Genomic DNA, 14,612 nt, shown 5'->3' with positions numbered 1-14,612 from the left:
AGGGCGTCCTCGAAAATGATGCTTTCAAACTTCTCTGGAATAGGCCAATATACAGCCTGAGACGAATTCCAGCCAACAAACCTGATCTTGTCCTTTTTGATAAAACCAATGAAATTATTTATATCATTGAATTTTCTGTCCCTTTTGACAGCAATGTGATTGGTAAGATTCAGGAAAAGCATGATAAATATGCGGACCTCGCCTTCGAAATGTCTCGCTTACATCCCAAGTACACTGTCGTCAGGCTCCCCTTTGTTCTCGGTGCCCTTGGTTTGGTACCTCCTGATCTCTTGGCGCAGATGAGGAGAGTGCCCGGGTTCTCCACCGGGAGCACAGCCCTTCTGACAATCTGGGTAATGCAGAAGGATGCAGTGTTGGGGAGCCTCCATATTCTCCGAAAAGTTCTTGGTGGGTTCGACTAGGCAGTGTTTCCTGGGAGAAGTCCCATTCGCTGTCTGGGCTGCGGGTAGAGGGGGCGAGGGCCCTGAGCTGATGATGAGCTTGACCAGCCTGACTGTGCCAGGATCACCTGAACCCTCTCTGCTGCATTTTCATTCTAATCTGTAAATAATAATTATCAATGTTAATTCTATTTATGGAAACAGTGTCGAAAGGCGTGTCTCTATGTACTCTCTAAGGAAAGACATAACCAACGGCTTAACTGAACCATTCCAGTTCTACTCCCTTTCTTGCAGTAAGGTTTGAAGTTGTATGTTGGGATGAAAGCAACCTTGTTCCAAGTTCCCCTAAGCACCGGACTTCCGAGAGGAGGCACAATGGACTGTTTCAGAACGTATTCGCTTTGACAGCTTGCAATGGTGTGACTGAGGCCATTCCTACCAAGGATTTCAAAGAGGACAGTCTCGATTTCCGTATCCATGAAAATAGCTGTCCGACAAAGTACATAAGCACTCGAACCTTACAACTGAATGAACTGATTCACACTTTGAAATGTGGTTAAAATGATCACTCATAAACCAAGCAAACATGGAGAAAATGTGTGAATCTGGAATAAAGCTCAACTCTAAAAAGCTAGTGTACATGTGCCCATCAAATGTTGTTTAACAGTGACATGTTCTAGATGTTTAATAGCCTGTATATAATCAGATCAGATCGGATAACCCAGTGATTAATACAATCAAAACGGATCCATGTCATCCAAGTGACATTGCTGACATTCAATCCCATTCTTTCCTTTTCAAAATATAACCTCGATCAAGTCTATCAAAATTCGACGTGTAATAGGAGACTGTTGAAACTATGACGCTGACAAAATACTCCCAATAAACTATGCAAGTTGCTCGCTATGGTTTCTGTTGTTATTTAGTACAGTCGTAAAAAACGAAATAAGCTGAAAGATTATAACACAACCATTAAAAAGGACAAAAAATCAGTTTCGGGTATGACATTTGCTCGCTATGGTTTCAGTTGTTATTTAGTACAGTCGTAAAAAACGACATAAGCTGAAAGATTATAACACAACCATTAAAAAGGACAAAAAATCAGTTTCGGGTATGACATTTGCTCGCTATGGTTTCAGTTGTTATTTAGTACAGTCGTAAAAAACGACATAAGCTGAAAGATTATAACACAACCATTAAAAAGGACAAAAAATCAGTTTCGGGTATGACATTTGCTCGCTATGGTTTCAGTTGCTACTTAGAACAGTCGTAAAAAACGACATAAGCTGAAAAGTTATAACACAACCATTAAAAAAAGACAAAAAAGATCAGTTATGACGCAGGGAGTCATGTCAAATGGCCAGTTCAACACGCCCCTCGGATTTAATAACATCTTAAATAAATATGAGATTTCTGTGCATCTGCCAGTCAAAGTAAACGTTTTCCAAACGTCTAAACTTGCAGACGGCTAGTTGTGAGGATGCGTACGCATTATTCAACATTCAGGTCAGGACTATTTATAGACAGGTCGTAAGGTAAACGCTTGAGGGTGAAGGATCCCATTTCGGGTGTGAGGTCTAGGATTGACATGACATTGATACTCTTTCTATGGTCTTTTACATAGCTAATCATCTCATTGGAATTGCATGTATGTAGTATGTTCTGTAACATGAAACAGTCTAGATAAGCGGATGGTCTCTGATTAGACAAGGAAGAAAAGGAGAGAACCATTATACATGTATATATGAAAATTCAACGTATGTGTGTGAGTATTTCATACCTATGATACATCGTATTTTTTCCAGAACATCATGTATGAATTCATAGCGATCATGACTAAACTATCTCAAAATCAGATTTTTTAATTTCCTTTCGCCAGTACTTGTTTTACAATAGTTATTTTTATGTAGCCCTACATCTTCTGACAAACATTGATTGTCAGAGACAATTTCAAAGCTTTATATTCACAGGCTAGGTAAATATATCTCAAGAAGTTTCAATTCTTAATGTATCTAGGGTATGACTCTGACATTTCTGCACAGTATGTTCAACACCTGACTTAACCAGACATGAGAATATTCGAATCCGCGGATTTCCGTGTTTTTGGTTTCATTTTGATCACTTCTGAGATCGATGTAAATATGTATGTTTTGTTATGATGGGGAAGGGAGGGGCGGGGCGGGGCGGGGGGGGGGGGGGGGGGGGGGGGGCGCTTAAACCAGGGGGGCACAATGGACAGGGAACAGATAGTCACTGGGCAGTTGTTGGTGGCATTTAGCCTAGACCCCCAAATTTAACATTGTTTGACCTCAACAGGTTACCAAGCCCCAATTCTGCTCTTATGTGAGTACCATAGGTTACAAGGCACCAATTCCTATCTATTATTTGTTGTTTTTGTTTCTGTTTAACACCTGACAATGTAATTTCCAGATTCACGTTGCCTACACAGAAGTTGCATATCCATAAAATACAGTTCTCATTCATATAATACAGCTGTAATATTATGAAGTGTGCGTGTTGTGTTAAACACCAAACAAAAGCATTGAAATTAAAGAACCACCTCTTGCCTAAAACAATGTTGTTGTTTTTTCACAATTGCTGTGAATCACCATAATTGTAGGTCATATTCTCACCCCAAGGTGACATACAGTTCATGCTTGTCTTGTAGCCAAAAGAAATAGGTATCTTGAAAGTTATTTTGTCAGAGAGATGTCTTGACTTGAAAAATTATTCTATAATTATTATATTGACAACATTATGTCACAATTTCTGTTTCAGTGACTGTGGAGTGATCTATCACGCCATGGCAGCAGCCTCTGCTGAGTATGTGATTCTTGATATGAATGGTAATGGGGACTCCAAAGCAGGAATGAGAGATAAAAGAAAGCAACACAATGCAGATGTGTGTGTTAATGCCAGAATGCCCTCTGATGGTGTGCTTACAAGAATTTGTCTGGGTGGGTATTCATTCAAGGGGATGGAAAGAGTTTGATGTTCCGGACCATTTTCAGTATGAAGCAGGTTTCATTTTTAATACAAAGGAAATCATACTAGAGGACTGACAACAAAACATTGGTGCGAAATATGTATGACAGCATGGTGAGAGGTGACATGGGCACAGACTACTTTGAAATGCCAAGACTTTGCATTAACAAATGTATGAGAAGGGGACATCCTAATCTTCTGTGCTAGTTGGCATGGCCCTTATAATGTTTCTTTGGTGAAAAAGCAAAAGGCCCTTGACTAGTTTCATCTGAAACTGAAAGTGGAAGAGGAGAATGTTCCAGTCTTGCTTGGGGGCGACTTCAACATGAAGGCATCTGATGTGAAGGGAATACTCCCATCTAAGGGCAGTCTGGTGGCACACACGCCAAATAACTCGCATATAGATACATATATGTTCATCATGAGCTCCGATACATATAAAACATTTAGCACTGAAAACCTGTTAATGACACTAATCATGAAGAACATAATTCTTATCTACCCTCACAACTCCACAACGTTCCTCCACCACCACCACCACCACCACCACCACAACTACTACTACTACCACTGCCACTGCCACCACCACCACCACAACTACTACCCCTACCACCACCACCACCACCACCACCACCACAACTACTACTACTACCACCACCAGTTTCAACCACCATTTTATCTGCCTCCACTTCACTAAGTCTGCCCCAGCCGAAATATCTATATTTTGTACCAATCGTGAAGTCAGACATGTTTCAGTCATTTCAGTAAACTAAAACAGTAAATACACAATCAACACCCAATTACCAAATTTGATTAATTTCGAGGAACAAATATGAAAACAGCTCATTTGTATCACCTTCCCTTACGCGACACTCAATATAACGTTCACAACCTACTATCAGCGAATCTGAGGGTAAATCTTGATTCATCACTGAACACAACTAGATTCCAGGCTGTCACTCCATCGGAGGTGTCGTCGTGTCCACAGTAACGCTGACGTAGATGTAATGGCGTTTTAATGGTCCGGCGATATGGTTGTCAAACACGATGGTTAGCAGCTTGCAGATGGTTTGTGCCAACAATCGACTCCTAAACAGATATTTTCTGGTGTCTGTAGCAAAACGATTACGGATGTGACGTAACACCATTTCTTTAGACCGACCAGCAGTGGTGCCATAAACAGTCCAACGGCTACACCTTATTGTCCTTGCAGCGTCACTTACTAACGTTCCTGCTTCCAGCCTGCCAACGGCACGTTCTTGTTGCACATAGGAGAGATGCGGATGTTTTACTAGGATTTAGCTGTTAATTTTGTATAAACAGACCTGTATTCTGATAAATTAAATATTCTTTGTTTATGGTTGAATCTATTCATTGAAACTGAGTTTGAAAAAAAGGTAAAATGATAGGGAGGTTCCCTAAGTAACGTGGAGGAGGTATGATTTAATTAATTGTATTTTCGTGTTTCAGTGGATGTTTTGTTATTACTATTTCGATTACGTCTGCTGTGCTTTAATGGACATAAGTTCTTATCAGTTTACATATCGGCCATGATGGTGGTCAAGCGGAAGATTGTAGTGCGACGGTGTTGTATAGTAAACCGGTCATAAAATCTGTCGCATTTTTTTAGTCCAAATTGATCATGTCTAATGTTTTTGTCCTATCAAATTTGAGTACTTCACAGTCATGGTAAAATGTATGATTACACTCTCTCCTCCTATGTGACATACTAGTGTCCACATGTATAAATAGTCGATTCCATATTGTCTTCAAATGCTGCATGCTTTGTGCATTCATAATTTGGGTGTAAGAAAATGGGGTAAACTTTACGAAATGCATTAAGAAAATATAAGAGAGAATGTGCAAGTATCCATATTATACTTGAGATATTTGATTTGGGTTCATATACATATAGTAAAATGAACCTGCACCTACTAATTTCAATTAGTATTTTCAATCAGATTATTCTCTGTAACCTCGGTTTCACTTCTCAGGTCGGTAAAACCGAAGACAGGTCCATTTGTCTGTATTCCAGATCTTGTGTTTTCTTGTTTTCTTGAACTTGTGATCAAGAATGTGTGTCAGGGATGGGAACGGCACACCCCTATGGGATGCCCTGGTGTCTTATCAAGCAATACCACAAACAGTATTTGAATGGTTACAAAATCAATACAGTGTTTCAGTATTTTATTGAAGACTGCGGAAAATGTGTGTACCGTAACAGAGTTAACGAATGGTGTTTCATAATAACAGGACATTGGGTCCTGTAAGCTTCAGATGTCTGTCTGACCCACTGAAAATTCACAGGACCCACAGAATAAAATTAAACACATTTTTCAGATTTAACATTTCTCATAACTGGCATTGAAATTATTAACATTATATAATGACAAACATTATAAACATAAATTTATAAACAGTGAACAAGTGTGGCATGCCACATATAACAACTTCAGACAAAGTTACTGTGATATATTCAGTCAGACACTGGGGCCAGCAGGTTGGGAACTTCTGTCTGACCGTTGGCAGTTCTGCCGGATTTGTCAGAGGGTCAGACACTATTCGTGAACACTGCCGTAAGGAATTACACATACACTGTTTGAATTCAAGACATTGCAAACGAACATTTAAAACAATCTTGCAATTTCATTTTTCGCATTCTATTTGTAATCGCTATTTCTTAAATGACAGATTATTATCTGAAACTTGTCCAGACATTTTGTGTAAATGATTTCAGCAGTACATAAACTACTAAAAAAAACCCAACGAAACAAAAAAAACCCAAAACCAACCAACCAAACAAAAAAGAAAAAAACAAAACAAAAAACAAGAAAAACGCACATGTAGTATTTTCCATGTAACCTTTCGAATTTGAATCATTGATGTCTATGCAGTCAGTGTAACCCTAAATTGTGAACGGGAAGAAATTCATGCGTTTCCTTTTGCACGCACATTCCATGCATCATTTCCAATAAAAGTCGGTGTTTTCAATGTTCTTGCGACAGTTAACAACCTTAAATGTGGTGTTAAAGTAATGCCTAGACTTACTGAGGCCAAGGGAGGTAATAAATTTATCGGGCTGAGCCGTAGATGCATCCAGGGTGTAGTGGAGACTTTTCGGAACGTATACCCTGGAGATATCGAGGATGTTTGTAGGCTGGGGAGTCTCAGTTTGCGATTGCAAGGCATCTGAATGTGTCACAGGGTACCATAGCACGACTTTGGCATCGCTACCAGCAGCAAGGGTCAACACGTGATCGCCCCTGCTCAGTTCGACCCCGTGTGACCACGCCCACTCGGGAAAGGTTTATTCGGATGAATCATTTGCGGAGCAGGTTCACCTCAACATCTGCAGTGCCAGGACAATTTTTGATCAGTCTGAGGACCCGCTTACGTCAGACTGGTATTCGTTCCAGAAGACCTTTACGAGGATCTGTCCTTACACGTCAACATCAGCAACAAAGCAGACAGTGGTGTCGCCAACATCTCCCATGGCCATTGCAAAGGTGGACAACTGTTATCTTCAGTGATGAGTCACTTTACATGCTGCGACGTCCCAACGGAAGAGCAAGTGTATGTCGACGTCGTAACGAATGCTGCGCTGCAAATTGTGTACAGGAAGTGGACAGATTTGGCGGTGGAAATGTCATGGTTTAGGCTGGCATCTCAGGACATTGGCAGGACAGATCTCAGTTTGACAGCTCGACGTTACCGTGATGAAACCAGACCGCATGTCCTTCCTTTCATGAACCTCCAAAACGTCATTTTTCAGCATGATAACGCTCGGCTGCATACAGCAGGGATTTCCTTGCCCAGAACAACGTTCAGGTTCTTGATTGGCCCTCACGATCACCAGATCTTAACCCTATTGAACATTTGTGGGACGAATTGGATCGTCGTGTGCGACTGCGTAACCCTCAGCCACAGACGTTACCTGCTGTGTTTGTGGCCTTGAAGGGAGAGTACCAACTCATTCCCACACCCTTGATCCGGAATCTGGTCCAGTCTCTGGGAAGCCGATGCCAAGCAACCATTGATGCTAATGGTGGTCACACAAGATACTGACTGCCTTGACTTTGGAACATTTGTCATTTGTGACCTACAGTTTCTTGCAACACTGGACCGATAATGTTCATTCAGGTTTTCTTCGTGACTGCCCTGTATTACTGAACCTTAAGTGCATGAATTGATAACAATTTTCAGCAATGCGTTTCTGTTAAGTGACATGCTTTGATACCAGAGTTACCTCCTCTCCTACTGAAGAATAATACAAAACCTTCCAGATGCATACCACATACATGAAAGAGAAAGTACTTTCACTATATTCACCAAGGGTCAGCTGCAGTTCAAGCGCCTCTGAACACAAAAAGGTTCAAACATTTTGCAAATTTATTACGGATACTTTGCTTACATGGATCATAACAGTGTGCGAGTTTAATTTACGCAGCACTCAGCAATTTTCCAGCTGTTTAGCGACTGTCTGTAACTGGACCAGACAATCCAGTTATTGAACATCGTGTAGTAACTGCTCAGTTAACATACAAAGGCATGTATGAAAGTCATACAAAGTCATACAAAGTCAACAAGCCTGACCATCCGATCCCATTAATTGCCTCTTACAAGCTCCGCCATATATCTGGAATATTGCTGAGTGCGGTGTAATACTAAACTCACTCGCTGAAAATCAGCCCTAATCTGGATCTTAACGGTTCTGAACCATAACAATTCCTACACAGCACCAGAATTATAAAGGTCTACATGTGAATGAAGATTAATATTAATGTGTCATCCAAGTGAGAGGGTTCCTTGATGTTCAAGGCCGGTCGGTAAATGACGGTGGTCTAATGATCGAGTCCGGACAAGACAATCCTGTGATTTTACTGCATCGGGATCTTGATGCAAAAAGATGCATGAATCAAGACTAACAGCTATTGTCTGAAATGAACATATTTTACAGAGAAAAAAACCGTTCATAGTGAAATTTTTTAATGAAATGGAGCCCTGAGACTTTCTTCGTTTTCAGCCTGAAGCCAAGGAAATCTAGACTTGCCACATTTTCTAGACTTGCGTGGGCTTTCTTGGATATATATACTTCAGGGTCTGTACGACAGACTACACTGTTTCGATACTGTAGTAAATTCGGAAACAGAACTCCAAGACGAAACTGTTGCGAACTAATACCAGATTTCATACGTTAAGATAGAGTTTGGGGCGAAACTGGTTGAAGGAAAGGTAGGTATTTGTTTTAAAAACAATAGTCCCAATCTTGTTTCTTGTGACACGCTTGGCAGTGTTTTGCACAGTAAGATATTCTTCTGCCCATGAGTGAAGACATTAAGCTTTGTCTGACATTATTACGACAAGACAGGGTTAGAACTTAACTTAAAATTGCCATTAGCCCTCTGGGCTAGTAACCTTCAACTGTCACTAGCCCAGACACAAAACAAGTAGTCCAGAGGAATGAAAGTTATTCACTGAATTGTTAATATCGTGGCACTGTCTACAATTCATCTGACACAGAAGATTGCTTCACTAGTGACAGGGCTGCTGAAAGAAGGTCATGGGCTCTTGCTTCAATCTTTCTGAGTTCATCAACATCAGGAGCGCCTGAAGTCGTTTTTTGATTTGTTAATCTACCGAAAATAGCAGGTCCCCAGACAACGGAGGCAGAATGCACATCAAAATGATAGGAATAATTTTAGGAACCAACCTGAATGTCACAATGTCTGAAAACACTTATGGCATTTCAGATGGTCATACATTATTGACAGAATTCGAATTATAAACTTGTAGTGTTATTTTAATTTGAAAGACACGATTATCGAACTCATGGATCGGCAACGTGTCCACATCAAAGTTGTCAAAAAAACAAACAAAAAAAACAACCCTGAAGCAACACTGTTTGGCGGATATAAATAAGCAAACTAAATAAACAAACGAATAAAATAAACAACAGTACTCATGAAGGTTGTCAAACGTACCATGCCGTACCATGTTTTCGTGATATTTCTTTACCCCGTAATTTCTTGCGTACAGCGACATGACAGTGCCACCTGTAAACACCGTCTCGTGTGCAGAAGCTTCCGTCGCAATCGGAACACAAAATGTTTGAAATATTCAGATTTCACGGACGTTGTGGCCTAATTTCTGTCAAAGGACTAAAAATCTACCATAGAACATAATGCACTTTGAAAACCTTCGTAAATGAGATCATAACTTTTGAAATTACGCTCGCAACTTGTCAAGCGGACCGTCGTCTGCTCAAGTGAAAAGCCAAACATAAATATCACGTGACTCGAATGGAATGTTGCCGACGTAGTAAAAAAAACCACATTGTTCAAACACCGAATTGGTCATCTCTTACATATATTTTTTTTCGTGCAGCAGAATTCACACCAGGCATGTGACCTCTGGGTTCATTTAAAATGCTACTGCGATGATACTATACCGCACAGACATGACACGTTTTATTGTCCCTGCAGACAAGAAGAACGAATGTGCATATGATTGAATAACTTACCTGTAAATCTGTTTATTTTTAACAAATTTTACAAAAAATAATAAAATAATCAAAAACAAAATTACCAGTTTGCTTGGCTTTTAATTAAAATGATACGCTGTATCTGTTGATTTCCGTGGAGAAGAATGGATCACATGCGCTTGGAACCATACAAGGGTGTTACCCCGCTCAACAACGAGTAACGCGAAAACATGGTACGTCACTTCTAGCACTCGTGCTTGCGAACAAGACACGTAATTATGTTGCATTGGAAACCAGCGGACGACAGAAGAATTCTAAGAATAAATTTATGAAAGGCGAGGTGATATTTAATCACGGACTTACAGTTTTGATAATCTACTGATACGCAGTAATATTCATGATCATATTTAGCGCTATTACCCCGAGAACACGTTACACCATAGTATATCAAGTTGCTGTTTAATACTTTTTATGCAATTGCGTAAATATTTAGTGAAAGTCATGTGACATCTCGAACATCACGCTCAGACGACGATGTCTAATGCTAAAATATGTGCACGAAGCATTTTTATTGCAGATAACTTATGCACGATGCGTCCATTAAGTTCCATAATTTACGTATAGGTGGCAAGGTTTTGAGTAAAACGTTCTAATTGGCATGAGTTTACCTGAAACTTGTGTCTAAATCTACAAACTTTCCAGCTTTAGGTCATGTGCATGATTTGGACCAATGACGATCTTTATAGCAGACAGGCGGAAATGCTTCATTAGAAACCAATAGTGATCAAATTATTTATACTCCATCTGGGCCAGTAGTAAAGAACGGAACCCGTGGAAATGTATAACTGAATTTGCCAGACGTTATGAGGGGTGTGTGCAAGGCTGTGATTTGTCAGATAGTTATTCTCTATCAGGGCCAGCTGTAAAGAACTGAAGAAATGGAAAGGGATAACTAAAATTGTAAGCCGTGTAACTCTTTCCAACCTATACCTTGTGGTAAAGCGGAGGAGCGATAACATGATTTGAAAGAAGTGACACGATGTATATGTTAACTTTTGAGTTTTGCAACGATAGAGAGATTCATTAGTCTGGTGATTTGAGTAGAAAATGCATGATCTCAATTCCAGTACCTGATGAATTATAGTAACCACTGAAAAAACCCAAGTAGTCCGCCGGACTTGTGCAGTTATATTTTCATTCGCCCGACAAAACATTTATTCGCCACGGGCGTGTGGGCGAGCGTAAAGATCGAACCCTGCACGACCAGTGATGATTTGGATTAGAACTGATCTTCTGTAACCCATGCTTGTCGTAAGACGTGACTAACGGGATCAGGTGGTCAGACTCAGTCTTGGTTGACATGTCATCATATCCCGTAGATCGATGCTCATGTTGATCACTGGATTGTCTGGTTCAGACAATATTAGTTGGAATATTGCTCGGTGCCACGTAAAACTAAACTCATTATTTCGACACCACTTCAGCGTCTTATACAATCAGAATGAATATCCAGTAGGCAGACAGATTACCCTGCACATGCCACTACGATAAAACAAGTTCGAATGCGGTTTACGTATTTCACTTCTCTGAAAGCATCCAAGAATGGTTTTAGATTACATTTAATAGTTCATCAGGAAAAACTACCTTAGAGAACGAAAGGCCAAGGATATATAACTTCAGACCGAAACCCTCCGTCTGACTCAACGTGTCGGAAACATGGTATACGGCAACCTGTTCCCAAACCATTCACTGAATGTCGACAAGGACAATGCCACTCTGCTACAGATTGGAAAGTGCCGACTTTGAATGGCCATTTGATCCAAAACAATAAGTGTTAAGCTGGTTCGGCCCGCATAAGATTGTTGCCATGATTGATTTACCTTTCAGACCCCGCCTTCTGCCTTTCGACTCTGGGGAAACTCAAAACGTAACAAAATAATATTAAATTACAATAATTAAAAAAATAAATAAATAAAAATATCGATGTTAATTAACTACTTATGGAAACAGTGTCGAAAGGTATGTCTCTTTTAAGGATAGACATAACCAACGGATTAATTGAACCATTCCAGTTCTACTTCCTTTCTTGCAGAAAGGTTTGAAGTTGAAAGCAACCATGTTCCAAGTTCCCCTAAGCACCGGACTTCCGACAGGAGGCACAATGGACTGTTTCAGAACGTATTCGCTTTGACAGCTTGCAATGGTGTGACTGAGACCATACCTATCATGGATTCAAAGAGGACAGTCTTGATTTCCGTAACCATGAAAACAGCTGTCCGACAAAGTATATCTGCCCCAGCACTCGAACCATACAACTGAATGAACTGATTAACACTTTGAAATGTGGTTAAAATGATCACTCATAAACCAAGCAAACATGGAGAAAATGTGTGAAGGTCATCTCTGATGTCCGTCGCTGTTTCATTTCTGGAATACTGCTCAACTCGAAAAATTCTAGTGTACATGTGCCCATCAATTGTTGATTAACAATGACATGTTCATAACCTGTATGTAATCAGATCAGATCGGATAACCCGGTGGTTATGCTATGTGTGAAACATTTCTCTAAATGTATGATTGTGTACAGTGATTAATACAATCAAAACCGATCTATCCATGTCATCAAGGTGAGATGGCCGACATTCACACCCATTGTTTCCTTTTCAAAATATAACCTCGAACATATCTATCAAAACTGGACGTGCAATAAGCAACCAGAGACTGTTGAAACTATGACGCTGCCAAAATACTCTCAATAAACCATGCAAGTTGCTCGCTATGGTTTCTGTTATTATCTAGAACAGACGTAAAAAGGGCATAAGCCGAAAGGTTATAACAAAATCATAAAAAGAAGAAAAAAAACCCTGAGTTTCGGCAGGGAGCTTATATAGAGGGGGAGAAGAAAAGCCGCTGAACGTATGTCCCGGGTCGTTACGTAACCAGTGTAGCCAATATGGTGGCAGCGTAGTAGTTAAGATTGAGCCCGGTTTATTTTCAACAGCTGATTAAGTTCGCTGACTGTTGTAACAACTGAAATCCACCATGTAGAAGATAGGCTAACTATTTTGTCACTTCAGTTTAAGTCAAATAATTGGTATTAGTGTCCGTATTAGGACAGTAGATTTGTAGTAAAGTTTCAAGTCGGTATGTTCTAGCACACTGGCTTCTATTCTCGATTCGCCGCGAAGATAGACTAAATTGTGCCGATAAAAACTTCTTTCACACATTCGTTTAATTGTTAGGAGAACATACCTTTAGTTGAAAGGTATTTGCAAGTAATAGTGACAGTTACATGACTTAAAAAAATTGATAGGGTGTAATTGAGGTGTGTGAAAAATATGACATTTCACCATTGAAATGCTATACGCCGTTGTTTGAGTATTCCTAGTTGTCAAGATCACAGATGATTTCGTTTATATAATTAGTTTATGGTACTGTAAATAGATGTAGTATGGTATTGTTAGAGTGTGTTATATATTGTTGGGAGTTGTTGTTAGATTATGTTCGGTAATACTATGGGAACAGGGTTATGTTCAGGGAAGCGTGACCAGGTATGGCCAGAGAGCTGGGGTGTTAATTTGTAAACAATAGAGAGGTGTTGAGTAGCTTGGGTATGGGAGGTCAATATAAATAGTGAGGAAGGGTAGTAATCTGCACAGTCAGCCAGAATCACCACTGTGTTCACCTGTATGGGTTCAACTTTTGTATGGGATTGCATCTCACGCTGGCTGGCGTAAGTTTTTATTATCATTATTACTTTTGTATTTATTGATTGAGTAGATGTAGCAAGAAATTGTTTTACTGATGTAGTATTTCTAGATATATGTGCATATTGTAACACTATATAGCCACAAAGCCATTCAAAATTTGAATGTTATCGTTCCACAAAAACTGTTCCACTTTCAAATATGTAAATCGGAGTAAAGTACATGCATAAAGTATAAGACATTGACACATGTCTTACTGAGTAACTGTAGTTACTTATATTGTATTGTAGTGTCCCGGAACTGGCCGGTTATCCTTAAAGTAAGGAGAGGGGTAGTATCTCCGCCTGTAAGGAGACAGACAAGAGTCTTCCCTGTTGTACAAGGAGCATGTATCTCCTAGTAATGTGAGATGTGGATGGCACAGCCATCAACCATTACACAGGCCCCTTAAACTCCGTGAGGGAAACCATCGCCTGGGTGTGAGGGATACCACACAAATACTATGACGTCACCAAGTGGAACCAAAGTGCACTGACATTCTGATTACATTGTAAAGAGAAAGTGTTCTCTCTGAGTGGAAAATTCCTTTATTGTTATTTAGTTCAATTGTTTAGTTTCTGATTGGGATTATATGTAATCATTATCTATATTAGTGAGGGTATTAGGATTTTAGTGTAGTTAGTAGTAGTAGTAGTATTATTAGAACTTTAGCAATATAAGTGGTAGACAGAACTGTATATGTAGCTAGGTTAGGTAATTAGATTAGTTAGTTGTATTTGCACCTGTAGAATTAGTTTAGTATAGGTATTGGGGTTACTTATATCTTAAGGGGAGGAATAAAGTTTTGCAAAACAAACTATTCTTCTGTTGTGGTTACTTTGGTATGTGACATTTTGGTGGCAGCGGTGGGATAATTAGATTATTTGTCACTATCAAAGGGAACCCTAGTTGTGTTCTGTAGCGCATTTGATGTAGCGTTGTTGATTGTATATCGCTGCAGAATCTTTGTGTCCATAAAGAAGGGTTAGAACATACGGC

The 14,612-nt window shown here is 39.8% G+C and overlaps 1 pseudogene; it reads left to right on the top strand.

Annotated features, from left to right (window-relative positions):
- The first annotated feature begins 3,204 nt into the window (after nucleotides 1–3,204).
- On the top strand, nucleotides 3,205–4,083 carry LOC137279037 (histidine-rich glycoprotein-like; annotated as a pseudogene).
- Nucleotides 4,084–14,612: the final 10,529 nt, after the last annotated feature.

Source organism: Haliotis asinina, chromosome 3 (genome assembly GCF_037392515.1).
Source record: "Haliotis asinina isolate JCU_RB_2024 chromosome 3, JCU_Hal_asi_v2, whole genome shotgun sequence".
In the NCBI taxonomy this organism is placed as follows: Eukaryota; Metazoa; Mollusca; class Gastropoda; order Lepetellida; family Haliotidae; genus Haliotis; species Haliotis asinina.
Note: the sequence above shows the minus strand (reverse complement) of the source record. Positions and strands in the feature narration are given on the sequence as shown.